General features: G+C 36.9%; 1 pseudogene; it reads right to left on the minus strand.

Annotated features, from left to right (window-relative positions):
- Positions 1-782: 782 nt before the first annotated feature.
- LOC123393334 overlaps positions 783-25479 on the minus strand; it is a 28051-nt pseudogene continuing 3354 nt past the window's right edge.

The following is a 25479-nucleotide window of genomic DNA, read 5'->3' on the forward strand; positions in this document are numbered from 1 at the left end:
AGGATTGAGATTTGGGGTTAATCTTTCATTTAATACTAAGCATACTTATATAGTTATTCAGATTTTGAAGTGACTCACTTTTTATTTAACAAAATATTTGCTGCTCTGAAATAAATTTCATTAGTAAGAATGATAGTGTTTAAAACAAACAAACAAAAAGACCATGAAAATGCAAGCTGCATTTCTAAAAAGGTTGTCATCAGGTTTTAAATTCTGATTAAATCTTTACATTTACAATTCTCTCTTAGATAGACAGAAACAGAACTATTTTATATGTAGACAATCGGGAGCACAATAATTAAGTGCATTTTAATGAAGTTTCCACTGACCTATAGAGAGATATACTTCACTTGAGCCAAACAGCAGCATTTCTTCATCAAAGATAAATGGTACTATCTAAAACCAAAGATAATCCTTCGATAATTTTACCTTGCCAAGTAAAAGTACTTCCCAAGAGCAAAAGGCACAGTTTTTATTCACATCTAGTAGAGGAACCAACCATAAAATCATTACTTATTTTCAACTGAATAACTGATTAACATTTCTCAAATAAGCTTCTTCCAGTCCTAATAGTCCTTTATTTTTCTTAACATATTTGCTAGGTTGATAATTTACCATAGGTGTTATCATGAGAATAACCAGAATGAGATTAAATGTGACAAAAGAGAGACAAAGTGTTTCACACTCTTGAGTGATACCAAGGCAAGAATGGGAGAAAAGCATCGCAAAAAGAAACTACCGAAATGCTACTTATATATTCCTGCAGCAAAACCGGCAATGCATCCGTTTTAAAGAGTTCTCATCTCACTTTCAATTTCTTTCCCTCAAGAACAATTTGGATCTCTTTGGCATCCAAAGACTCATAGGTTAGTAAGGCTTCTGCTAGATTCCTACGCTCTTTTGCATGAGTCTTCAAGATACGTTTCGCTCGTTCTTATGAGTCCTGAAAAATGAAAAAAAGGAGGTATCTAAGAGGCAGAAAACTTAGTAGAAGATAAAATCATAAATAAGAAAAAAAATGTATATCCCTTAAAAATGTGAACTCTATTCATTTCTATTTATCAAAGATAAAAGCATGAATCTCTTTTTTAAAATTAATATAGAATGTCTTATTTGCCGCAGGGGTACAGGTTTGTGAATCATCAGGCTTACACATTTCACAGCACTCACCATAGCATATACCCTCCCCATTGTCCAGAACCCAGCCACCCCATCCATCCCCCCACCTCCCCTGAGCAACCCTCAGTTTGTTTTTTGTGAGATTAAGAGTCTCTTAATGCATGGAGCTTTTAAACACCAGCATGAAGCCTACTTGATTAATTGATTGATAGATAAGGCAACCTTGGTTCTCAAAGATTAGTTTCATACTTGTAAACGTTCTATTTTAACCTCAAAATGTATCACATGGATAAGTGAGGACTACTTAGGCAGCTATACTTAAAGATATATATAAATATATACTAAACTGATCTGCTTTTTAAATAAGGTCTGCGAACAAAGAAATCTATTTCTCTATACAATATACATGTTAAAAGGAAAGGCATGTTTGCTCCTTTCTCCTTGTGGGGGATTTCACCAATTTATTCACTTTAAAGGGTGAGAAAATATCTACTTTTCTCTTCTTATTTGGTAACAACTTACCTGTCAGTCAGTGACCACTATACCACTGTAAAATGAGTTTACCAACACCAAGAAGCATACGTCATATAAAAATAACACAAGTATTAAAAATAAACATCCTTAGACATTCTAAACAAAACTGTTATGGTCAAGTGAAATATCAAGTTAAAGAGAACATATAAAGTATTATAAATATGTCATGGAATATTGAAACTAATAACCTAGGATGAATTAGTATTAACGTTAAAAACTCCATTGGAATGAAACCCGTACACTGTACCATGGAAGACTATGCTAAGGCGGGACATCTGGGTGGCTCAGTTGGTTGAGTAGCTGCTTCGGCTCAGGTCATGATCCTAGCGTCCTGGGATCGAGTCCCACATCGGGCTCCTTGCTCGGCAGGGAGTCTGCTTCTCCCTCTGCATCTGCCTGTGTTCACTCTCTCTCCCTCACTCTCTCTGACAAATAAATAAAATCTTAAAGAAAAAAAATACTATGCTAAGGCTTTTATATCTTTAAGTTTCATATACATTTGAACCTAAAATGTATACTAGCTAAGCATCATTTTCCTTAATAACAATTTAAGTTTGCCATCTAGTGGAAAGAGTACCTATGCCCTAGCAAGCTTAATATTTCAGAAAAGGATTAAGAGCAAAGAAAGAGTATTTCCAATGCTCTAATACTAGAAGAGATAATTTACTCAAGATAACATAAATAGTAAAACAAAGAATGAAGATTCAGGCAAGGGAGAGAGAATTCCTCTTCTGAAACACCTTCTAAACCTTTCCAACTTATAAACTTTTCATAAACTTAATGACTTTAAAGCTTTTACCTCCTTGAGTTAATCAAAACCTGGCCCTCCTGGGGACACTCTGAATCCCTCGACTGACAGCTACTGATTTCCTCCTATCCCAGATCTTTCAGAGTAAAGAGATGAGACCATTGCTCCCCTCACCGCTGACAGATGATTACTTTATGAGCCTCTTCTATAAAGCATAATTCCTTTGAAGTTTACACCATCTGACTTCAACATCCTTCATTCTGCCATCTACAACCCTAATTCCAGTTCTCGTTCACTAGACTTTCAGCCATTTAGCTCAGTCTTTTCCATTCCAAGACCTGCCTTCATGTACATCCAAATGGAATGCACATATCCAACCTCTGCAATAAGCACCAGACGCACGTATCCCTCCCCACATGAAATCTTCACTAAGACACCTCAAATTCAGGAGCTGAGCTGGTTAAGTGTCTGCCTTCCACTCAGGTCATGATCCCAGAGTCCAGGGATCATGCCCCACATCAGGCTCCCTGCTCAACAGGGATATCTGCTTCTCCCTCTGCTCACCCACCCCACTTTATGCTCAGGCTCTCTCGATCTCTCTCAAATAAACAAGTAAAACCTTAAAAAAAGAAAACACTTCAAATTCAATATGTATAAAACTCAGCTTATAATGTACACAGTTCCCAACCTTGGGCCATCATCAGTGGTTTCTCAGTCAACGGCCACACAACTAGATGGCTGCAACAGGCAGAAATCGAGAACACAGCTTTGTTACTTAATTTAGCTGCATTCTCACCCAAATATCAGAAAGGCATTCGATTCCACTAGATCAGCATCTCTTGAATGCTTTCATTTTTCTCAATTTCCCCTCTCACTCCCCTAATCCAAGCATCTGCTCTGCCTTAAGGAGATTCCACAGAACCTCTCACTCATCTCACTGAATCGACACTCACATACTCTGTACTGGACCCTGCAATCAAAAAGGCTTTTGTTTTCAAAGATCTTTATGCTTCCTTCTCAGCATATGTACATATGTACACACCGAGGCACAAAGCAACTAATATTTGTGGAATGAAATATATGTCAGAGTGAAAAACTAATAAAGATTCAAATAATCAAATATCCTCCCTATTCTAACAACACTATGGTTTTACAGATGAAGTAGAGTATTTAAAATTACTGATATTGACAGTTCCTAGCCTATGGCCAGAGTATAATAAAGATTTAGTCTATGACCAGAGGCTCCCAACTGCATACTCAAATCATGGCTTCAATGGTGCACTCATTCTCTTGATTATATATAGTGACAGCTCTACATAGGGGATAACCATTATCTTCTGGTAGCACCTAACTATTTAGGCACATTAATGACTAGACAGACGAATAAGCACAGAAAACTAGAATTATTACCCTTAGAAGGATTCTAATTTCTTGTTCAATAGCAGATTGAGTTTCTTGACTTGGTTTCCCAGTATCACTGTAGGTCATAACTCCAAGCTAAAACAAATGAAAAGAAAGAAATTGTACAGAATCACCCCAAACCACTCATAAATGTAAACAGAGGAAGTACTATCCTATACCTAAGGAAACCTCATCAAGGGCAAGGAAGGAATTCAGTATAGAAATTTCATCATTCTTCTGAAAGTGTAAGACTAAAAAGTATGAACAAGAGAGAAACTTTAAAATCCCAAATATGGTTCTGAGTACCTTCTTAGAAAACCTTTGCCACTATTCTAAATCCAGAAATCCACAAAGTAGTTACTAAAAGTGCTGTGTGAAGCTACAGTGATAATGTAGGAGAGTGAAATACATGGGAAGGGCAAAGTAAGCAAGATCAGCAAACAGAAGTTTAGGTCATATGAACAAAAAAAGAGTATCTTATCATTTGCTTAACTCATGACATACTACTATTGTCCAAGCAGCCAGAATGGAACGTGAATACTGTACTTTAGCACTCAAAAAAAAAAAAAATTTAGTTTAGAATGAGCTGTGAAAATCTACTCAAAATGAGACAGGGGGAAAGTAAATGTTACCAGTTTATAACAAGAACCCTCTCTCCTAAGGTGCCTGAGGTAGCTCAGGGGGTTACGAGACTCACTTCAGCTCTGGTCATGGTGCTGGAGTCCTAGGATCAAGGCCTGCACTGGGCTCCCTGCTCAGCTGGGAGTCTGCTTCTCCCTCTGACCATCTCCCCTCTCATACTCACTCTCTACAGTAAAAAAAAAAAAATAAAGTCTTAAGAATAAAAAAAGAACCCTGTCTCATAAGGAGACACTTGGCAAATCATCATTTGATACATGAGGGAGGGGTAAAATTAGCTATTCCCTTTTCGCTCATTCCAAATCTGGTAATCATCCACTTTGCAATTTGGTTGCAATATCAAAATCACTGGAAGCACCTAAAATTTAAAAATATATATAGACTGAGTATTTTTAAAGATTTTTATATCAGCAAGCACAATCTGAACTAAAGCCATTCTTTACAGCCAACCTGTTGAGATATGGTCAGTTCCAAAAATAATCTCCTCAGCCCCTCTTCTTCCCATACTAACATCCATCTGCACAAGCAGCTGAGCTCTAGTTTCATTCCGTCTGTCATTCTCAGGCAAGAGGGACACCTGGACAATTGAAAAAAAAAAAGAAAAACTCCAGACAGAGTTGGAAATATTTACATTAATGATCAGAATTATCATCTGGCTCTTGCTATAGCACTTAATGTCATGATGCTGACAGCTCAAAGACATTTAGTACAGTTGGTCTCAGGAGACTAACGACAAAACTGGCATTATACAAAGGGAGAAAAATTCCTTACAAAGCAAAAGTTCATTTTACATATCATAGCTCTATAACCCTGCAACAGGATAATGCTGCAATAGGATGGACTTGTACCCAGGTGCCGCCGAAAATGGCTTAAAATATCTATCATTAGAAAGATAAGAAAATGAAACTTGTACTCAGTGAGAAAAATCTTAGAAAGATTATGGAACCACTAACCTAGCTTCTTTGCAGAGGGAAAAAAAGCAGTGACCTATTTAAGAATGATACTTTGTTGTCATTCAAGACTTAAATTTCATCATGTAGATATATAATATTTGAATTATTAGTATTCTTTATTAGCATATAAGTTCATGAGTATCTCTGATCTCACAATGGTTCAGAATGTTAAAAAATAAATTTATCAGCCAAATTAGAACTTAGTTGAATTTTCTTTTTAATTATTTTCCTCAACAGTTTCCTACAGCTTTTGGAGAGTGTTATTTGAAGGAAAAGAAAAAAAAATAGATACATGTCCAGGTGTTGGCCCTCTTGGCATGATTGTAGCTTTGTTGATAGGCATTGCGTCCTTAGTGTAATATGCAATAATAGCATGACCGGATTCATGATACGCTGAGATGGTTTTGTTTTTATTGTCAATTTCCATGCTTCTACGTTCAGGCCCTAAGGATAAAAATTTAGTTGAATAAAATTATCCCATTAGGAAAGTATATTTAGATGAATGAAACCAACTTGCCTTTAAGTAATTCTTAGAGTGACATGACTTCAATACCATTAATAAGTTATTTTAAACCAAAATAAGTTGCCAACTGACAACCAAATTTGTAAGAGCTGTCCTCTTACTCCTTACTATCAACCAGGAAGTTTAATCCTATTTCCAGAAAATACGTTTTAACAAGAAGTGTCACAACGAAATTGTTCTGAAGTTCATTCAAGATTTAAAATCAAATACTGAAAATTAGCAAAATTTTTCTTTTATTGGTACAATTATTCTTTTATCAGCTATACCAGACAAGAGTAAACACATGGGTACCCCCTGCCCCCAAACTGTATAATCATATAAACTGTATTTGTTCTGCAAGAGGCCCAGTTGTGTGGCTACTTTTGAGTATTTTCTTGCTCCTATTCCTTTCTTTCTTATAACATTTTTCTTAAAAAGAATTTATTCTCTAACATAATGAACAGTGTAAGACAGGGAAAATGAAAGAGAAAAAAACCTATCCATTAGAATTTTATCTTTGGAAAACTCTAGTTCCTTCTTGGAAACCATTTCTTTTCCATCAAGAGCTGACTTGAATGCAGACTGGTTCATAAGATTCTCCAACTCTGCTCCAGAAAAGCCAACAGTACCTCAAGCTACAATTTTTGGATCCACAGCTACGTAGATAAACACAATATTGAAATTCTGAAACAACTCTTCACAAATGACTCATATTCCAAGAGAAAAAAAAAAACAACTCTCCTGAACTTGACCTTAAAATATTTATATCACTGTAACTACAAATTAACTTACTTTTTCTAAAGGAAAACCAAAATTCCTATTAAATAGATCATTAAAATCCCAGTGGGACACATCACAAAACTTATTAAATTTAAATAACTTTGTGAAAAATAAAGAAATGCAGAGTTGCCAGACATGACTTATAAATCTTCAAATGATGACCTAAACTGTTACTAGCCTAAGCACAACTGAAAACATTCAGAAAACATTTTGTTTTCTGAATTTCATCTTGAAATACTTTATACTTAAGTATTTAGAAATTATATGTACATTTATAAAAGCTACCCCTATTAGAGGGAAAAAAAACAGGCTTTTTAAAAAAATATTTTTAATTACTTTTATTTGAGAGTGAGAAGAAAGAGCATGAGAGGGGAGAATGTCAGAGGGAGAATCTCCCTCATGGAAATGGGAGCCCAATGTGCGACTCGATCCTGGGGCTCCAGGATCATGACCTGAGCTGAAGGCAGTCACTTAACCTACTGAGCCACCCAGGTGCCCCAACATATCAGGTTTTATAAATTGATTCACCTATCCTTGAAAATACTAGAGCTTAATTTAATAGCTGCATTTATTACTCAAGTGGGTCCACAATATTTTCTATATGTTTTTTATTTTACAGTTTGATTCTTTTTGGTCCAAAGTGGTGACATTTTATGTGCTTTTTCTATTACTTCATATTTTACATTAATCTAAAACCACTGATATTTATCTTCAAGAAGTATCCAAATACTCTCAAGAAAACATTCCTTTTCTAAAATGGAATTTTTTGAAAATTGCTAAATTTTGTCAATTCCATTTATAATTGCACCCAAACCATAAGATACCTATAAATAAACCCAACCAAAGAGGCAAAGAATCTATACTCAGAAAACTATAAAGTACTCATGAAAGCAATTGAGGAAGACACAAAGAAATGGAAAAATATTCCATGCTCATGGATTGGAAGAACAAATATTTGAAAAAGTCTATGCTACCTCAAGGAATCTACACATTTAATGCAATCCCTATCAAAATCCCATCCATTTTTTTCTAAGGAATAGAGCAAATAATCCTAAAATTTATATGGAATCAGAAAAGACCTCGAATAGCCAAAGGAATATTGAAAAGGAAAGCCAAAGTTGGTGGCATCACGATTCCAGACTTCAAGCTCTCTTACAAAGCTGTCATCATCAAGACAGTATGATACTGGCACAAAAACAGACACATAGATCAATGGAGCAGAATAGAGAGTCCAGAAATAGACCCTCAACTCTATTCTCGACTAATCTTCAACAAAGCAGGAAAGAATGTCCACTGGAAAAAAGACAGCCTCTTCAACAAATGGTGTTTGGAAAATTGGACAGCCACATGCAGAAAAATGAAATTGGACCATTTCCTTACACCACACACGAAAATAGACTCAAAATGGAGGAAGGACCTCAATGTGAGAAAGGAATCCATCCAAATCCTTGAGGAGAACACAGGCAGCAACCTCTTCGACCTCAGCCCCAGCAACATCTTCCTAGGAACATCGCCAAAGGCAAGGGAAGCAAGGGCAAAAATGAACTATTGGGATTTCATCAAGATCAAAAGCTTTTCCACAGCAAAGGAAACAGTTAACAAAATCAAAAGACAACTGACAGAATGGGAGAAGATATTTGCAAACGACATATCAGATAAAGGACTAGTGTCCAAAATCTATAAAGAACTTAGCAAACTCAGCACCCAATGAACAAATAATCCAATCAAGAAATGGGCAGAGGACATGAATAGACATTTCTGCAAAGAAGACATCCAGATGGCCAACAGACACATGAAAAAGTGCTCCATATCACTCAGCATCAGGAAAATACAAATCAAAACCACAATGAGATATCACCTCTCACCAGTCAGAATGGCTAAAATCAACAAGTCAGGAAATGACAGATGCTGGCGAGGATGCGGAGAAAGGGGGACACTCCTACACTTTTGGTGGGAGTGCAAGCTGGTGCAACCACTCTGGAAAACAGTATGGAGGTTCCTCAAAATGTTGAAAATAGAACTGCCCTATGACCCAGCAATTGCACTACTGGGTATTTACCCTAAAGATACAAACCTAGTGATCCGAAGGGGCACGTGCACCCAAATGTTTATAGCAGCAATGTCCACAATAGCCAAACTATGGAAAGAACCTAGATGTCCATCAACAGATGAATGGATCAAGAAGATGTGGTATGTATACACAATGGAATACTATGCAGCCATCAAAAGAAACAAAATCTTGCCATTTGCGACAACATGGATGGAACTAGAGCGTATCATGCTTAGCGAAATAAGTCAAGCAGAGAAAGACAACTATCATATGATCTCCCTGATATGAGGAAGTGGTGATGCAACATGGGGGCTTAAGTGGGTAGGAGAAGAATCAATGAAACAAGATGGGATTGGGAGGGAGACAAACCATAAGTGACTCTTAATCTCACAAAACAAACTGAGGGTTGCTGGGGGGAGGCGGGTGGGGAGAAGGGGGGTGGGGTTATGGACATTGGGGAGGGTATGTGCTTTGGTGAGTGCTGTGAAGTGTGTAAACCTGGCGATTCACAGACCTGTAACCTTGGGGATAAAAATATATGTTTATAAAAAATAAAAAAATTAAAAAAAATAGGAAATAAAAACATACTAAATAGATTTCTAATATGGCTGGCTCCCACACTCACAAACATTTCATCAAATTCTGATCCAGAAGAATAATAAAAAGGAACATCAGCTTCTCCAGCCACAGCTCGAGTAAGAAGCATCTTTCCTGTCTCTGGTGGTCCAACTAAAAGTATTCCTGAAAGAGAAAACAAATACACTGATTCAACTTAAAAAATAAAAATAAAACCTGATGTGAACCTATGAAACAAACAGTTATTAATTAATGCATACATAGTTTTGAGGTTGAAAGCACATGACTATTATTTTGAAACAAAGCAAAACATATGTCTCTAGTAATGATTCTCTTCAGGGACTTCTTTAAAACTAATTTCCCTCTACCATTTAAGTCTTGAGAGAATGGAACATAATAAACTTATCTGTCATTAAACAAGTAAGATAAAATTCACATAAACACAGATTAAAAGATTAAGCAACCAAATGTGACACATGAACCCTTGACTTGATGTTCTTCCATAAAACACATATTTCAGAAACTCTGATGAAAATTTGATGTGGACATCTGAGGAAATTTTGAAAAAATTCCAGAGTACAAGATATTAAGAAAATAGTATTCAATTTTATTTGGTAGGATAAATTATTCTCTTCAGGATAATGTCCTTAGTCTTAGGTGACACATAACAAAGTATGTAGAAGTAATGTGGTTCACTTCTGTAGCTTTGTAACTTTTCCTATGTTTGAAAATTTTCATAACAGCAGTACTTTTTCATAAGTTGGAATAACAGATTTCTCTGGTTTCCACAACATTTCATTTTTCATTTAAAAAGGTAAAAAAACCCTTTATTAAGTAATGCTATTTTTTAACGTAAAAACTATCTTTAAAGGAAAGTTGTTGAAAAATTCCCCTAAGACTACCCCTTGTATTGCCATGTTATTGTCATTCTTAACTGGTTTAAGTGGTAGAATGTATTTTTGTAACTGAGAATTTTCCGATAATTTTGTAAAAGATCTCCTGTGATTAGAAAGAAAAGTGTTTAACTATTCTATGACTTTAAACTTTCTGATGTTATAGTACTGATTCTAATAAATGAATCCTAAATTTGCAGAGGTTCATACCAACACTTTTATACACTGCTGAACACGGTCAGTAGAGATAGTGGGCGGTACAGAAACAAACCTTAAATATGAGTGCCACCTTTAACTTACCAATTCCGTTTCTAGAACTAGAATCGAGAATAATGAATAAATAAATGAGCAAATCTAGGCTTTGTTCTGAAGAGATAATTAAGGATGTAGGCAAAGCCTTGAGATAATAAGATGATCATCACAGTGCTGATTTTATTATTTTGATTAAAAATGTCTGAGTATCGTTGACACACAGTTACATTAGTTTCAGGTGCACAGCATAGTGATTTGACAAGTTTAAACATTATGCTGTGCTCACAAGTGTAGCTACCCTCTGTCACCATACAACACTATTTACAGTATCACTGACGGTATTTCCTATGCCTTTTACTCCTCTGACTCACTCATTTGACAACTGAAAGCATGTTTCTCTCATTCTTCTTTATACATTTTGCCCAGCCCTCACACTGCTAATTTTAACCACAAAACACTGGAAACCATAAAAGCTTAATGTAAGTGATTACAGCATAGCATGATCATTTGGTCCAGGGACACCACAATGTCATTACCATCTTGGACCCAATTCTAGCATACGGTTTTCCCTCACACCAAGAAACAATTCTCCAACACCAATTGGGCACCCTAACTTTCCAATCAATTCTGATGCTACCCACCTGGAGATAGCATCAAATACCGTAAGTTAAGGACTTCACCCCAAAAGACTGCAGAATACATACTAACTTGTGGAAAGTTCCAGCCCTCTTATCACATCGTTGATTGTCCTGGCAACCAGCTGCTAACCTTAGGTGTGCTGTAAGAGTTGACTCATTAACAGAAGACAAATCTATTCCTATCATCACTATAAAACTACAAGAAATGGGACTAAGACTACATATGTATTTCATTTTTTTTAAGATTTTATTTATTTATTTGACAGACAGAGATCACATGTAGTCAGAGAGGCAGGCAGAGAGAGAGGAAGGGAAGCAGGCTCCCTGCTGAGCAGAGAACCCGATGCGGGACTTGATCCCAGGACCCTGGGATCATGAACTGAGCTGAAGGCAGAGGCTTTAACCCACTGAGACACCCAGGCACCCCTAAATATGTATCTCTAATTATAAATCACAACAGTAATTAAAAGAGAAAACATCAAAAACAAACAGGATTATTCCACAAATTAGTATGTATATTGCACAAATTTTAAGGTCATGAAAGATCCATACCCACTCCCATAATAATAGAGAGGGGAGGGGAGACTGGGTGACTGAATCAGTTAAACATGAGACTTCGGCTCACCTCATGATAGGGTCGTGAGACTAATCCCAGTGTGGGGCTCTACACTCAGTGCACAGTTGTTTCAGATACTCTCCCTCTGCCCTCCCCCTCACCAGCTCTTGCACTTGCACGTGTGCTCACTCACTCTCTCTCAAATAAATAAATAAGTAAATAAATAAATAGGCTAAACAACTTTTTCAGATTGAAGAAAAATCAAGGGGTGCCTGGGTGGCTCAGGCAGTTAGGCAGCAACTCTCGATTCTGATTCAGGTCATGATCCGTCTGATTGAAGATTCTCATTCTCTCTCTCCCTCTGCCCCTCCCCACTGCCTGCTCTCTCTCTCTAAAATAGTTTTTTTAAAAAAGATTAAAGAAAAACTAAATGTGTAAACCTGGATTGAGTCTTAAACCTGGATTTGGGGTGGGGGATGGAAAGACCTCACTACAAAAGGTATTAATAAGAGAAATGCAGAAATTTGAATATAACTAAATTTCATAATTAGTTCTGGAACCGTGGGAAATATCCTGACTTTAATAACTATACTGGAGTTATGTAATTGAATATTCTTATACTTTAGGATATACATAACAATGTATTTGGGTTAAAGGAGCAGGAGGATAGCTACAATTTACACTTAAACAGTTTAAAAATACATTTATGTAAAGCAAGTGAGCAAATGACAAAGTGCTAAAAACTACTGAGTTTAGTTAAGAGTACAGAGAGTTCTCTGCACTATGCTCACAATTTAAAATCTGAAATTGTAATAAAATTCCAAATCCCCTTCCTCTCAAAAAAAGGTTCTAAATGGTATGTTCAGAATGAAGACTTATTTGTAAAATAGCCATTAAGAACTAAACCTTAAGCATTTAAATCAGTAAAAATTCAATCAGCAATGGATTATTGTATTTTTTTAATGTCAAGTCATGGTAAAGGGAAGGTACCTTACCCATGGAAGTTTACCTCCAAGCACAGTAAATTTTTGTGGGTTTGTCAAGAATTCAACAGACATCATTAAAAATGTTAGCTATCAACTTAAATTAAAAGCACATTTATGTGTGTACTTTCATGTATTTATTTTAAATTACTCTGGTTTAATAATACACTTGCAGCCAATTTGCAACCCTGTATTAGACAACTTTAAAGAGTTCTCCATGGGGAAAAAAAGAACTCAAGTACACTGGTCAGGGTTAAAAAGAAACTACCTGATAAGAAGTATACCAAAACATAAAATATCTCTGGGCTGAAGGGCATTATGAAAATCTAGAATTAAACTCATGACTCTCTTAGATTCCTAGATCATTTTCTAGGACTTTCTCTAGGAAGAATACAATCATTACAGAGTAAACAAGTGTTTTTTATTAGGCTTAGAATGGTCTTTGAAAGTTACTGATTAAATTATTAAAACCTTATAAAATGTTTGTAAAGTTAACAGTTGTAAGTAAAGCTCGGTCCATCCCTAAGGAGAAATGCATACATATGTTCACCAAGAAACATAAGAAATATTCACAAGTCCACTCTTTAGGCCAAAACTAAAAACAACCCAATGTCTACCTAATGGAGAATACACAATATTGTGATTCACAGAATGCTATGCAATGGGGATGAATGAAGTAAAACTTCATGTAAAAACATGGATGGATCTCATAAACATCACTTTGAATGAAAGAAGCCATATACATTACATGTATTATGTTTATGTAAAGTTCAAATGAAGGCCAATTAATGTATGTTATGAGTCAGAACAACGATACGCTTGTGGTGGGAAGTAAGGGACACTAGGAAGTTTCTGGTAACATTTCACTTCTTGACTTGGTGCCAAAAATATACTGAGTTCACTGTGTGAAAACTTACTGAGGTACAGATTTGTGATTTGTACAGTTTTGTGTGAATGCTAAGCTTCAACATTTATGTTTATAAAGAGATCTGGGGGGCTCAGTCAGTAAAGCAGCTACCTTCTGCTCAGGTCATGATCTCAGGATCCTGGGATCAAGCCCTACATCAGGCTCTCAGCAGGGAGCCTGCTCCTCCCTCTCCCTCTGCCACTCCCTCTGCTTGTGCTCTCTGGCACAGGCTCTCTCTTGAATAAATAAAATCTTAAAGGGCATGGATTGCATGGAGCACTGGGTGTGGTGAAAAAATAATGAATACTGTTATGCTGAAAATAAATAAATTAAATTTTAAAAAAATTTTTAAAAAAAAATAGCATCCCTCCAAAAAAAAAAAAAAAAAATGTATATAAAAAGAAATCTAGCCCTTTATCCATTAAAATACATTTTTTAAATATTCAAAGATATCCATATACTGAAAGAAGGCCAAAAGACATTTGGATAAGGTAATCAATAACTTTGAACTGTAGGAAAATGGAAACAGATTAGATGTCATCTACTACTAAAGCTACATTTTCTCTGCCCAAACTTTCTGTCAAGAAAATTCCCAACTGAGGTATATAAAATCTTTATAGAATGGAGTTTAGGGATCAAGACAATGAATGAAGTTATAAAAGCCCTTATTAGTATTTTTATGGCAACTATATGTAAAATTATTTCTACAGTACCAGAAATTCTAGGTAAGGAAATGAAATTTCTATACTAGCTCTTTAAGAGTCAGTAAAACTGATCACAGGTACCACCTACTGACCCACCTCTTCTGGCAAATGCTGTAAATTACATTGGTCTATGTAAATTTAGATTCGATAGTGATGGTGGCAATATAAAATTGTAACATTAATTATAATATTTGCTTAGATTAGCACAGAAAATTTTGTGATAATCTACAAACTTTGGGATGAACCCTTTCTAAGATTATCTATATGTCTTCTTTAGCTTCATAATCAGAATTGGACACATTCCAAAAGATGTGTAGTCTATTGAGTACTGAAGTGTATACACTGCAGGGAGAAAGGAAGAACGCCTCACTGACCATAATCTCAGCACAGGTTCAATGGAGAGTAGGCTGACTGCGCATCTTAACATGGGCAGGGGCCTCTGCACTCAACAGTTTTCAAATACTCACCGCACCAATCTCTTCCTCAATTATTCTCTTATTGCATTTCTACAGGGTTCACAGCTGTTTAAATTGGCAAGTGAGGGGAGCCTGGGTGGCTCAGCGGGTTAAAGCCTCTGCCTTTGGCACAGGTCATGATCCCAGGGTCCTGGGATTGAGCCCCGCATCCGGCTCTCTGCTCAGCACGGAGCCTGCTTCCCCTTTCTCTCTGCCTGCCTCTCTGCCTACTGTGATCTCTCACTCTGTCAAATAAATAAATAGTATCTTTTTAAAAAATTGCCAAGGGAAGGGAAGGACTACTTGGTATAAAATTATCATAGTGACTCCTGATACTTTGTTCCCTATCTATGCATAAATATTTTTCACAACCTCGACTATTAGGGAATAGAGTGTGGAAAGAGTAGGTGCTCTCATTCTACTCCATATTAAAGTAGCCTTTTGACTGATCAAACAAGTCAGGCACATTAATTCTCAAGATCTTTGCTCTCTCTCTTCCTCTGGCTAGAAGTGTCCTTTGCTCAAATACATACATGGTTTAGGCATACCTGGCTGTCTCAGTCAATAGAGCAAGTGATTCTTGATCTCAGGGTTGCATGTCTGAGCCCCGTGTTGGGCATAGAGGGTTTCAAGTTGAGCCCCGTGTTGGGTGTAGAGGTCACTTAAAAATAAAACTTAAAAAAAAAAAAAAAAAACATGCATGGTTTACTCCATCATCTTCAAATCGTCACTCAATGTCACCTTCTCAGTCAATCAGACACTGAATATTCCCATTTAAAATTGTGATCTTTAGGGCACCTCGGTGGCTCAGTGCATTAAGCATCTGCCTTTGGCTCAGGTCATGATCTCAGGGTCCTGGGTTTGAGCCCTGCATCAGACTCTTTCCTCAGCAGGGAGCCTGCTTCCTCCTCTCTCTCTTCCTGCCTCTCTGCCTACTTGTGATCTTGTCTGTCAAATAAATAAATAAAATATTTAAAAATAAATAAATAAACATAAAATTGTGATCTTTCCCTCAAAACTCCCAGTCTTCTTCATGCTGCTCCATATTTTTCCTATAATGCTTCATCACATTTGAGCACCCTCTATTATTATTTCCTCATATGCAATATCATGGTTTAGTTTCTGTTAGAAATGACAGCGGAGACTTATTTCTTCTGTCCCAATACCTAAAAGAGGGCTGGAGAATATGCAGCGAAGCTAAAACTTCCAAGGTTCTAATCACGGCTTCGTTTTTTCTAGGGTCCAGTCCTACCCAGGAGCCCACCAGAGTGGCCTCATACAAATGACACTGCCATCACCCAGGAAGCCCTGTGTCTGACATCAGCATCAAAGACCAAACTGCAGAAGCAAAGATGCACTTAGTACTCTTGTCATTTAGGGAATTACAAGAGTTTTAGTGCCTCAAACTGGAGGTAGAGACCAATAAATATATTTTCTATTTTATACCTTTAAAATCAAATATTGGTCTTATATAATTAGATAATATTTGAAGAGTGCAGGGTAAACTTTTTAACTTACTCCTTTAATATGTTCAAAGGTGACATTTTTCATCTGGACGGGATCTACTGCAGAGTCAAGCCCTGTTGTCCGGAAGCAGACTAAAGAGAACAAAAATAATTGTTTATATATTTGTTAGTTTCCTAAAATTTCAACCACCCTATTATTCAGATGTAAGAAAGTACAGAAAATTATATCTAAGTTAACATACATTAATTCATAGTGAAGTAAAGAAACTACATCTTCCAGATTTCTAGACCATGTTCAAGGCACAAATGACTCACATTAAAGTTACATCTTTTTTTTTTTTTTTTAAGATTTTATTTATTTGACAGAGAGAGACACAGCAAGAGAGAGAACACAAGTAGGGGGAGTGGGAGAGGAGGAACAGGCATCCGCCAAGCAGGGCGTCTGATGCGGGCTCCATCCCAGGACTCTGGGATCATGACCTGAGCTGAAGGCAGACACTTAACAACTGAGCCACCCAGGGACCCCTTAAATAACATCTTTACACCTTCCAATCAAAAAATTGAGGCACCTGTGTGGCTCAGTGGGTTAAGCCTCTGCCTTCATCTCAGGTCATGATCTCAGGGTCCTGGGATTGAGACCCGCATCAGGCTCTCTGCCCAGAAAGGGAGCCTGCCTCCCCTCCCCATCTGCCTGCCTCTCTGTCTACTTGTGATCTTTCTCTCTCTCTCTGTCAAATAAATTTTTTTTTAAGATTTTATTTATTGGTCAGAGAGAGTGAGCGAAAGCGAGCACAGGCAGACAGAGTGGAAGGCAGAGTCAGACGGAGAAGCAGGCTCCCTGCGGAGCAAGGAGCCCGATATGGGACTTGATCCCAGGACGCTGGGATCATGACCTGAGCCGAAGGCAGCTGCTTAACCAACTGAGCCACCCAGGCGTCCCATAAATAAATATTTTAAAATGAAAAATTATTTCCCTCTTCCCTCATCATATCTAACAAGAGAAATTTAAACCAATCATTCTCAAACTCAACTTTGCATAAAAATCATTTGAGAAATGTATAAATGCAAGTTCCCAGGCCATGGCCTAGAATTCTGGTTTGTAGTTCTAGAAAAAGGTCCAGGACAGTTTGCATTTTTAACCGTCACCCTAAATTATCCTGATACAACTGGTCAGAGATGTACACCACGAGATACACTGCCTTAAACCCAATATAAAAGCTAGCACTAGCATTTTTTTAAGTGTATACCTTAAAAGATTATTTCACTTTTCATGCAGCCTCCTCCTCTAGCAACTGTTATTACTTGCCCTCAGATGATATATATCAGTAATGACATCATTAAGAATGACAGTGAAAACTTGGAAAGACAGAAAAACACTTCAGATCAACTACAGGGAACTATTACAAAACTATCTTAAAACCTCTCCCCTTTGGTTAAACTTCCCTACTGAACAGATGTAAGTGAGTAAATAGAGCAATTTCTAATTTCCTGAGAAAAAGACAAAAATATTGTCTTGAAGACAGAAATTTAGATGCAAAACAAAACAAAAAAAAAGATCAGTAAGCAAAACTAGGGTTTTGCTGAAAACACTTAACATACCAAGAATACAGAAGTTGGCCGAGCAAATGTACACTGGACACTAACAGTTTTAGCCCACTACATTGTTTATTTAAGGATCTACACAGTGAGACTTTATAAGTTATGCAAATTAAATTTATAGCCAAACAACGTGAACCTTATAAGAAATTATAAGGCAGTGCACTTCATATTTTGATATATATTTTGATTTAATATAAGAAATTAAGAAACATAAAATAATAGCCAGAACTAACCCCACCCCTCCAATATCGATCATATGGTGTTCCTACACTGGTTGTGTTTTGAAAATGAGGAGACAAAAGGTGACTAGCTATAAAAAGAATATTCTGGGGGTGCCTGGATGGCTCAGTCGGTTAAGCATGACCTCAGGATCCTGAAACTGAGCCCCACATCTGGCTCCCTGCTCAATAGGGATCCTGCTTCTCCCTGTTCCTGGTGCTCCCCATGTTTGCACTCAGTCTCTGTCAAATAAATAAAATCTTAAGAAAAAAAAGAGAACATTCCTGGATGTTAAAATCTCATCTAAGTTTTGATGCCACAAAAACTTAAAATATCTGGGGTAACATGCAAGTTCTGGGATGAAGTCCTGATCCAGACCAACTGTTATTCTTTAATTGTTATCAGTTTTTTCTCTCAAGGTAACCAATCATAAAGAACATAGAAAACACGAGGTAAAAACTGAATAGCTGAGAAAGCAACAGGAACTACTTAGGATGGGCATTACAATTTCATTTTAGACTGGTAAACTGAGAACTAGGAGAATCACTTGAGGCAATTCTTATTATATACTAAATTTATATATGTGTGTGTGTGTGTATATATATAGATACATATATTTTTTTAAGATTTTATTTGAGATGGGGAGAGAGAAAGCACACAAGTGGGGGAAGGTGCAGACATCTCGATCCAAGACCCTGAGATCATGACCTGAACTGAAGGCAGATGCTTAACCAACAGAGCCACCGAGGAGCCCCAAATTTTTATATACTTATGTATTATATATAAATTTTTCATAAATTTATTAGTATGTCTTTGTATTCTTATTATACAATTATTCTACATGTTTTTAAGTTTTATAATTGGACAGGTTTAACTTTCTAGAAGTCTGGAAAACCAACCACTAAGCTAACATTTTTGCTCTAACATAATCCTTGGAACATTAACAAAATATTAATTATTTTCTCAAAATAAAACTTGAAATTCATACAGTGTCTAAAGGAACTTTTCTTGTAACCCACAAAGCAATGTAAATATAATGAGCCCTAATAATGCACTTGGCATGTAACCATAACAGATTAAAACTTTTCTACTTCAATGCAAAAAATCACCTCAATTTGAACCAATCTGTGAAGTGTTGACTTAGGAAAGAAAGGCCTAGACACCAGAACAGTAAATGCTGGGGCACCCGGGTGGCACCAGAACAGTAAATGCTGGGGCACCCAGGTGCTGGGGCACCTGAAGACTTTGCCTTCAGCTCAAGCCATGCTCTCAGGGTCCTGGGATCAAGCCCCACATCAGGCTCACGTCATGGTCTCAGGGCCCTGAGATCAAGGCCATCAGGCTCTCCGCTTAGCAGGGAGACTGCTTTCCCCGCTCTCTGCCTGCCTCTCTGACTACTTGTGATCTTTCTCTCTCTTTGTCAAATAAATAAATAAAATCTTTAAAAAACAAAAACAAAACAGGAAATACTTCTTCTCTCCTGTCTCAGGCAAACTATGAAAAAAAAAAGTCGAGTATTTAAAAGATTAAAAATAAAGTCAGATAAATAAAAAGAGCCTTTACCAGATAAAAATGGATTTTTTAAGAGTCCATAAATGCCAAACAGCAGCAGAACGAAGAGAATCAGATGAGTTCATCTCAGAGAATCTGGAGGAGGAAAAGAAAAAAAAAATTAAATCAAATAACAACAATGACAAATGACACCTTGACGAAAAGCAAGAATTAGGTTATTGATGGTAATCATATTCCATCATATGCAATTTTGGAACCTGACATTCTTTTATATAGTTGCCATGATTTCCTTTCAGCACCCTGTTATCAAAAACCTCATGAAGGAACTCATGCTTCTGTCCTTGAGTCTGGTTCTTATTTGAGAAAAGGGAGAGTGTCAACAGGTATTTCCATTTTGACACAGCTTAAGTTACAAATATAATGGAATATAACCAATGAAAAGGTACATATGTGTTGGAAAAAGTATGTGTAACCATTTAAAGGTAGGACTCTGACTTCCTTTTAGGTATTCTTCCCCAATATGGATGGTGTCTAAGCAACTTACCATTGGTTTTTTCATTAGGGCTTGAGCTTTCAGAAAACCCTCTGCAAAACCAGTTTTAAATGCATCTTGGTGAGTTTCAGGTATATTTTTGGTTTTCATGAGTTTGTCCAAACTTTCAACATCTGATCCCCTGTCCAACAACAGGAACCCCTAAATACACAAACAAGGCATCAGTACTGACTTACTATATAAGTAACACTGCCCAATAATATAATGATCACAAAAGCTTCTAATACCGGGCACTAAGAATGTTTAACCAGAAGAACACTTCTTTTCTTATATTCTCCAGATTTGGCAAGAGCCATCTTCCCAGACACTCACTACAGAACACTTATTACACAACTTTGTGAGATGGAAATTAATGAAAGTAACTACACCTAGAGCTTTCATTGTTGGCACAATTACATGACCACACATCAGTATAAGGAAACATCTCCAATTCCCTGCTTTGAACACAAAAATTTTAGTCCCAAGATTTTTGTTGGATGTCTCATTCCAGGATTCCGAACGAGTCCTACATACAATGGGTCAAAGGAAATCCAGTCACATTTGGTGATGGGGTGGGAAGGTACAGAGGGAGGGATAGAAGGAGGGAGAGGGGAAAAGACTGATTTTAGTTCAGGAGACTCTGAGACCAGAAATTCTTCTCAAGTCAACCTGCCCACCGTTACGCTTACCAGAGAAGTAAATGACTAAAAAGAACAGGAAATACTAGAGGGTAACAACAGATCAAACCTTTAATTCTCTCTAAGAGACTTTCCTCCTAGGTTGAAGATCTCCAAACTTAGATCTAGTCCTTATCCATAATTATAAGCTGTGCATTTTCCCTGCATTTAGTAGATTAGTTCTTACTACATTGGGAACATTGGCCTGGGGCCATGTTACTATCCAGATACTTTCTTAGGACGATATAATGGGCATGGGTTACATTTAAAATCTGTCCATAAACTTTTTTTCTTTGAGTATTGCACCTTGTGTGGTCCATATAATTCTTGTGCCAAGTGGACACACAACCCAGACCCATCAATGAGGGTCTTTGTAGGAATACTGGGAGAGAAACTAATGGCTTCTGAGATTGATGGCTATGAAAATCGTGAACGTCTAGTGCAGCTGGGGCAGTCTATCCTGCAACCTGGACAGATGTGAGCAAGAATGAAGACAACAGGGGAAAATCAACAACAACAGAACCAACAGTGGAACATCTACATGCAGCTGTTTGAAGTTATTCAAACCCTGAACTTTTAAGTCTCATGTGTGGATAAATTCCCTTGTGTTTAAGCTACTTTGCACTGGGTTTCTACGACTTATAACCAAAAGGAATTGGACTGATGAAGAGAAGGAGAACAGGGAATGAAGGGACGGTGAGGACAGGAAGGTCTTAGAACTATAGCTAGACAACAGCCTTACAACAGCCTTTATGACAGGAAGGTAGCTGGTTCCCCATTGGTTCCCTTCATTTGTCTTTTGTAGGTCCAGGACAATTTGCTAAACCAGAATATGTTAACAGAGTTAGGTCAGAGCTGAAAAGTGAGTGGAATTGCCTTCTACTTTTTGCTTCTGCTTTAGGCACGCTTAGGCACACTATCGCTTCCTTCTCCTTCCTCAAACACAACCTCAGTACTCCCCTCACTTCAAAATATCATTTCCAGGAGAGTTCAACTCTCAGCACAGCTGACATTCTTAGCCTCCTTCTCCTCCTGCCTATATTCTCTGCCAGCTCATACCCTTCGACTAGACAGGGAACTCCTGGCCAAGACCACTTTACATCTGACTTCTCGTGGTGTAACCCAGTTTAAGTTGCCCAATGCCCTTTCACTTACAAAACCCCCAGAGAAACTCCTTTCCCTTGGGCTGAGATTTCAACCATTTAAACCAATCAATCCCATGCATATGCGATGCATATTATAAACCTTATTCTACCTACAAATTCTTATTTAATACCGTAACTCTAGCCTTATAGTCTATGAGCCCGTATTTGAGGGAAAGTTATAACCAAATGTCCCTAAACAGCTTGTAATCTTTAAAAAAAAAAAAAAAAAAAAAAAAAAAAAAGAAAAGAAAAATAGCAATGCCAAACGTTTAAAAATAGGAAACTGGTGCCATCTTGTGGTTACAAACAAGTAAAAATAAAAATTTTATCTCACTTTTTCAATATATTAAAAAATCATTGCCAAAATCAGGCCCACCTTAAACAATCATTTCTCTCAGTGTTCTGAAATTCCCAGATAAAACCTCTTATTCCTCCTTTAGAAAATTGTTCATGTGGAGAGTTTCCTTGTCAATCAGATTTATTGCTATCTCAGCCAGAAAAATCTAATTTCCTGAAAAAATTGTTTCCATGATTCTACTTTGATTTTTGAATCAGAGACAGATCTTAATTCTGAATGCTAAGGTAATGCATTCATGGAAAAGATCTCTAAGAAATTTTTTAGGCATTAACACGATAATCAGCAAATGTCTTTGAGAGATTATTCCAAGCACTGGAAACAACATACGACTGGATTTTTTTAAGAGTCCATGAAAGGATAGGTTGACTTCCAGAAAATGTAACGCTATGGAAAGTGTTAAAATCCTTCTTCCCAGAAATGTCTGGAGTGACCAAAGACATAAGATGAGCATGAGCTAAAATGTCCTCCCAAATGCTGCACATCTTACAGACTAAAGGAAAATGCCATGAACTAACTAACAAGCATCCTTACTTTGAATACAAAATGGTGCCAACTAGAAGCAGACCTTCTTCTGCATTATAAAGGCATCCCTATACTTCACACCTGTCCATGAAGACTAAAAGGATATCCCCATAAGTAATAATATTTGGGTGTTCTGCCTTTATACTAACATATAGGACCTCCTAGTATAAGTTGATACAGTAATTTAAATAATTTATGTTTAAATTTAATAATATACCTCATTAAGAAACATGTTTGTGGGCACCTAGGTGGCTCATTCATTAAGCATCCGCCTATGGCTCAGGTCATGAATTCAGGGTCCTGGGATGGAGCCCCTCTTCAGACTCCCTGCTCTTTGGGAAGTCTGCTTCTCCCTCTTCCACTCTGCCTGCTTGTGTTCCTGCTCTTGATGTCTCTCTCAGTCAAATAAATAAATAAATAAAATCTTAAAAAAAATGGAAGAAACACATTTGTACTTTGTAGGACTAGAAAGTAAATATACAGGAGAGACTGCATGGCTCAGTTAGTTAAGCATCTGCCTTTAGCTCAGGTCATGATCTCAGGGTCCTAGGATCTAGCCCCATGTCGGGCTCCCTGCTCAAACAGGAGCCTGCTTCTCCCTCTCCCTCATCCCAATCCCCACAACTCATGTGCTCTCTTTCTCTCTCTCAAATAAATAAACGGAATCTTTTTTTTTTAAGTAAATGTACAAATTTGCACTATTTGCCTGATGGGAGTTATTGATAGGAACAATGAGAATAGAAATAGTAGCAGACTTAGAGGATGATTGTGGAGCTTACCAGAGCAAGAAGAAAAAAAAAAAAAAAAGTGAAGAATGGAAGAGCCAGGGAGGGAAGAGAGAAGGAGAGTAAAAAGGTATTACATAAGCATAGGGTAAAATCGTTGTGTGATGATCACATGTGGCTGAGCAAATTAAAGAGTAGTAATAATAAAAGCCAACATTTGTTGAACACTCACCATATGCCAGGTAGAATGTGAAATTCTGACTCTGTAATATTTAATCATCTTTGAAAAAGAAAAAAAAGTAGGTGAGCTTCCTAACACTACTAGAATTAGACAGCTAGATGGGATATTTTGCAGAATTTTTCTCTAACTTCAAAATTCCAGAGATGGCTTTTAATGTATAGGACATTCTGCTTCAGAACCTTGCATGGTGTGCGTACATTAACTAAACAAATATTCCAGACTTTTTTTTTTAAAGGAGATAATGAAACATTTTTAAATATCCTAAAGTCAGGATAAAATGGCCATATATGCACAAATTTTTGAAATACCTCTCTTTCTTTAAAGATTTATTTAATAATAAATAAAGAGAGAGAGAGAGAGAGAGAGCAAGCATGCATGGCGGGGGGGGGGGGGCAGAAGGAGAGGGAAGGAGAGAGAGAATCTCAAGCAGACTTCCCACTGAGTGTGGAGCCTGACATGGGGACCAGTTCCACAACCCATAAGATCACGACCGATGTGATGACCACCTGAGCGAAATCAAAACTCAGATGCTTAACCAGCTGAGCCACCCAGGTGCCCTTCTTGAAATCCCTTTTGAAATCACCCTTGAAAGTGAATGACATAAACTTAAAAAATAAAAACAGTAAAGAACAGGTCTTTCATGATGAAATAAACAAACAAACAAAAGGTCCAATCTTATAACACAATCTTGCACCAAATTAAGATATAATGCCAGGAATGGAAAAGGGACTCCCTTTCTGGAGAAAAGTATGCAAAGTAGCAGCAAGTGGGAAAATTCTGGAAAACCCGCAGTGCTGACAGGTCAGGAGCAGAAAGAGCATAGCTGGTTTCTAGCCTCTTTCCCATGCTGGCAAAAAAGGGCTCAAGGTCCACACTTGGGAGAATGGTCAAATTTATCTTCCACTTTGGCCCAAGGAGAAAAAGCTAAGGGGCCGAAGTGCAATCACCATTTTTACACTCCTGGCAGTGAAAGTAGCAGTGATTCAGGTAAGAGAGGAAAATCAAGAACTATTTTTTCTTCACATTTGAATGTCTCTGTCATCTAACTGCTTAAAAAATCTACAGCAAAAGAAATTTTCCATCTCCCAGATGGAAGAGTAAGTGATAATACAATCATCATTCCTTGTATTTTCCTTTACCTTTGCATAGAAGAGTTATCTTGTGGGGCATTTTTTAAAAATTTTATTCTAAATGTGGGTTTCTGATTTTTTTTTTTTTTTTAGATATCTTCTAAAAATCAGTCCATGAGGCATTATTAGCATAGAATTAACATGCATTTACCATAGTGAATAAAATATTTGTTATAAGGAAATAATGGCCCTTTCATACTCATTTGTGGATTTCTCTAGGACTTTCTAGGACCTTTCTTACTGCTAATAGAATTAGATTTTGCTTTAAGCTCTGAAATGGGACAGAATGGTATATTAATTGAATGATCTCAGTGGCCATTCTGAATTTAAAGATGAACGTTCACTTCTGTTCTATTTCTTATTTGAAAATATGTACAGCTATATTATTGCCCAACATAGCCTCTCAGAGTTTCTGCAGTGAGGTTAAATAACAACGATAAAACACTAAAATGAAATTAAATCTTCCAAATTAAATTAAAATATTCCAAAAATCATATATCAACATAATGTGATACTCCTAAAATCAAGAAAAAAATCCCATTGTTAATTTCCCAGTGATATAATTAAAAGATATAAATCTTAAAAAATTAAAATCCAAAATCTTTTAGCTGAAGTCCCAAAGGGCTAAAGTGTGAAAAAATTCTGCTGTCCCTGTGCATTATG

This window comes from Mustela putorius, unplaced genomic scaffold, assembly GCF_011764305.1.
Source record: "Mustela putorius furo isolate JIRA1106 unplaced genomic scaffold, ASM1176430v1.1 tig00000827_pilon_pilon_pilon, whole genome shotgun sequence".
NCBI classification, from domain to species: Eukaryota; Metazoa; Chordata; class Mammalia; order Carnivora; family Mustelidae; genus Mustela; species Mustela putorius.